Raw genomic sequence first — 5,000 nt, 5'->3', positions numbered from 1 at the left:
CTGTAGACGAGTGGGCATAGGTGGGCTAATGGGAGGAGGGGGTTAGGGGTGGGTAGGGGGTTGGAAAGTGTGGTGGGTGGGCTGGTGAGTTGATCATTAGGGGTGAGATGCTGGGTCGGCTTGTGGGTGGGTTGGTGGGTTAGTGGGTCAGTGGGCGGGTTAGTGGATATGTGATTGGTAGATAGGTTATTAGTGTTATAATTCTTATTATTATTATTGTCATCATTTTCATTATCATAATCATCATAATAATAATTATGATAATAGTAATGATGATTATTATCATTATCTTTATTATTGTTTTCGCTACATTATCATTATTATTGTTTTTATTATACTATCTTTTTTATAATTACTTTTATTATCAAAATTATTATTATTGCTATTATTATTTTATCCATTATAATAATTATGGTTGCTGTGGCTTTTTTATTGTTATCATCTTTATTAGTATTGTTATCGTTATCATTATCATCATCATCATTATTAGAATAATTGATATCATTATGATAACTTTTATCCTCCGCCAAGAGGGTTATGTTATTGGTCGCGTTGGTTGGTTAGAAGGATAACTCAAAAAGTTATGAACAGATTTTTATGATCTTTTTAACCAGAAGTCTTATGGGGCTGTCACACTAGGACCTTTTCCGTCAGTGTTTTTTTTACAATTTTCTGAAATTTTGTCCATTTTTGAGCGAATTGTCGATTCTCCAGTCAGACGATAATGATCGATTCCGTCTGAAAACCTTTCCGTCAACTTTTTCAGCCAAGCAAAGTCAAATCAAGAGCTATATTCGAGAATGTTTGTATTTATGTTAAATAAAATTGTTAAAAAATTGACGGAAAAAGTGCTAGTGTGACAGCGCCTTTAGCCTGACTTAGAATTAATTAAATTTTGGCGGTGATCAGGACCGTGATCTGGATCTAGGATTTTTTTTTTTTTATTATTATTATTGCATCATTATCCAATTCTCTTGCCAAGGATTTATTTTTTAATTATTGCGTCATTATCCAATACTCTTGCCCCCGCCAAGCTTTTGTTTACGGAACTCACCCGTGTACTTGAGAAAAATGACTTTGATGTAATTATTTGTGTAAAATGCCTTTACTCCATCAGTGACCTTATTGCCTTGGCCGAGGTATGCGCTATCTGAGTATTTTTTCTGGATATTACAAATATTGTCACTATTGATAACAGTTTTGTCGTCAGTGTTATTATTACTATTCATGATTACTGGATGATATACAAATAATCATCATTATCATTATTGTCAATAACATCATGATTATCATTACTACTACTACTATATTTTGGGAACATCGCTATTGCTCCAAAATCTTTTATGATACAATTATGATGGTATCTTTTATGACGAAAGTTTCTTTATGATATCACCTAGTTCTATTAGATAGATAAATAGTGATAGATAGATAGATAGACAGATAGATAGAAAGAGAGAAAAATATATAGATAGTAAATAGATAGATAAAGAAAGAGAGAGAGAGAGAGAGAGAGAGAGAGAGAGAGAGAGAGAGAGAGAGAGAGAGAGAGAGAGAGAGAGAGAGAGTGAGAAAGAGAGAGAAAGAGAGAGAGTGAGAAAGAGAGAGAGAGAGAGAGAGAGAGAGAGAGAGAGAGTGAGAAAGAGAGAGAGGGGAAAAAGAGAGAGAGAGAGAGAGAGAGAGAGAGAGAGAGAGAGAGAGAGGGAAAGAAAAAGGGGGGAGAGAGAGAGAGAGAGAAAAGGAAGAAAGAAAAGAAAAGAGAAAAAAAAAGAAAAAAAAGAAAAGAGAGAAAGGAAAAAAAAAGGGAAGAAAAAGAAAAAAAGAAGAAAAAAAGAAAAAAAGGGGAAAAAAAAAAAAAAAAAAAAAAAAAAAAAATAAAAGAAGAAAGGAAAAAGAAGAAGAAAAAAGGGGGGAGGAGAAGGGGGGGGGGTGAAAAAAATAAAAGGGGGGGGGAGAAAGAAAGGGGAAAAAAAGGAAAAAAAAAGAAGGGGGAAAAAAAGGAAAAAGAAAAAGGGGGGGGGGGTAAAAAAGAAAAAAGTGAAGGAAAAAAAAAAAGGAAAGGGGGGGGGGGTTTTTTCACATGCCTTATTTGGGAAAGGGGGAAATTTTTTTTTTTTTTTAAAAAAAAAATAAAATTTTTAAATTTTTAAATTTTTAAATTTTTTTAATTAAAAAAATTATAAAAAAATATATATTTTTAAAAAAAATATATATAAAAAAAAATTAATATTTTTGTGTGTTTTGTTGTTGTTTGTGTTGTGTTTTTTGTGTTGTTTTTGTGTTTGGTGGTTGTGGTGTTTTTTTTTGTTGGGTTTTATGTTGGTTGTTGTTTTTTTTGGGGTTTTGGTTTGTTTGTGTTGTTTGTGTGTGTTGGTGTTTTTTGTGTTTGGGGGGTGTTTTTGTTTGTGTGTGTGTGTGTGTTTGTTTGTAATACCTGTTGTCTGTTATTAATTTTGTTATTGTTATCTATGTCATGTGCGATTTCTCGGAGACACAAGGGAGAGAGGTAACAGAGCTCGTATATACATCTCGATTTATCTATGTCATCCTGTGATGTATACTTATAACAGAATGAGTAACATATATCATGATACTGAAAAAATAACTGTGTGAAGCCATACTAAGATTTGCTTTCTGTTGTGAAAAGAAATGAAATTAAATGAAACTAGACTGAGTTCCATAGCAGATCGAGAAACATTATACACCAAAGTTTAATGGCGCAATAGGGAGGCCATATGTAAAGCGATGAAACCGAATATAAAAGAAAAAATGGTAATTTTAAAAAACAATTTACAAAACTAAAAAGGGAAAAAAATAAATAAATAAAAAAAATTAATAAAAATATTTTAAAGAAATAAAAAAATATAAGGGGGAAAAAAATAAATTTTAAATAAAAAAATAATAAAAATATTAAAAAAATAAAAATAAAAGGGAAAAAACTTTAAAAATAAATTTTTTAACCAAAAAAATTAATTTTAAAAGTACCCCCTTTCTAAAAAACCAACAATTTTTAAAACAAAAAAACCTAAATAAATTTTAACCCAAAAAATAATAGATAAACCCCCCCAAAAAAAAAATAACAACAACAAAAACTAACATAAATAACAAAAAAATAATAAAAGATACCCCCTATAAACAACAATGACAACTAAAAGGGATAAAAACTAACATAAATAACAGAAAATAATAAAAATGATATTAGTGATGACGTCACTATAAAAAGCTTTATTAGACGCTATCACAGAAGAACATGACTGCCTTGGTGTGAGAATGAACTGTCAGAAAAAGCATATGACAGTTACCAGCTAAAAGGCAAATATCCCGGGAAAAATTTTTGGGGGAAAAACCCAAAAAACAAGGGGGAGCCTTACCCAAAATTTTTCCCAAAAAATTATTTCTCCAAAAAATTTCCCCAACCCCCAATTTTCCCACTCACACCCACACGATAGCACTGTCTGTATGCGACACTTTAACAACCTCAATAGCCTCGGATGTAAGATAAGGATATGTAATTTTATTATATGTAATTATAATCATTATTTTATGTAATATATATAATAATTATTATAATAAATATATAATAAATAAATATGTAATATATATAATAAATATATAATAAATAAATATGTAATATATATAATAAATATATAATAAATAAATATGTAATATATATAATAAATATATAATAATTATTATATGTAAGATATAAGATATGGATGGATCAGATATGGATATCGGATGTAAGAATTGGCCAAACGGAGAAACCATTTGTGGATATGGGGAATGGGTCATGGGCAAGGAAGATGGGACTGGGAATTAGAAAGTGGTTGATAAAGTGTCACAGACAGCCAGTGCTATCGTGTGGGTGCGAGCCATAGATGCCAAGCTAGAACATGTAGAAGAGGCTTGAAGCGGAAAAGTGGTTTTGGAATCTTTTTTTTAGATTTTTTGTTTTTGTTTTTGGATTTTTTTTTTTTTTTTTAAGTTTTTGGTAGAAATAATGACAAGGAAAGAATTTTTGGACAAGGGAGGGAGGAAAAGACAGCTGTTGAATGCCATGAGGAGAAGGCAGTGGGGTTTTACTGGCCATGAGTGAAAGGGAGAAGGAGGAACTGAGAGGAAGAGCATGGAAGCCGAAGTGGAGAAAGGGCAAGAGGAAGACAAAGATCGAAGATGTTAGACTGGACGATGAAGAAAGTGGATAGAAGATAGATAGACAATTAGAAGAGACCGCAAGATGGGAGAAGAGGGAGTGAATGAGATCATGATCCGTCTGTGGTATTTAATGCAGAGATTCTAGGAGACAAAAAAAAAAATTAAAAAGAATAAAAAGAATAAATAAATAAAATAAGTAAATAAAAATAAAAATCAGTTGATGATATTAGAATTGAAATTAAAACAAAAATACACAGGGCACTTTACTCTCAACCTCCCCGACAAGACAAAATATTTATCCCACAATTGCCCCAAAAAAGTCAATGTTACTAGTCAAAAATTTTTTTTAAAAAACAAGGGAAAAACGAAACAATGTTTTCAGGTGTTTTTTTTCTAAAATCTTTGTACTTAAAAGGAGTTAGCATTTTAACTTGAGGTAGGCACAGAGAATACTAGAATATATATTTTTTTATATTTTTTATTTATCATACATTTATTAATTAATTTATTTATTTTAAATTCTGGGAGCGCCATACTTATGTAACAGTTCATTAGTATCTCGTGTAAGTCATCGGTTAAATACAAAGCTAAATAATATACAAAGCCTTCTTGAGTACCTTGAAATCCTAAGCCATTATCCATCGCAGAAATCCATTTTTAAGAAATTCTAATAAAGGGTAGTTATTAAGATGTGGATTCTGAAATGTGGATAATAGAATGTGGATAATCCTAAGCATGATTCCGGGGTAGTAATTAAAATGTGGATAATAAAATGTATGATTCTGGGGTAGTTAGCAAAATGTGGATTATATAATTTGGATAACGAAATGTGGATAATTATAAGC

Source organism: Penaeus vannamei, chromosome 13, assembly GCF_042767895.1.
Source record: "Penaeus vannamei isolate JL-2024 chromosome 13, ASM4276789v1, whole genome shotgun sequence".
Lineage (NCBI taxonomy): Eukaryota > Metazoa > Arthropoda > Malacostraca > Decapoda > Penaeidae > Penaeus > Penaeus vannamei.
Note: the sequence above shows the minus strand (reverse complement) of the source record.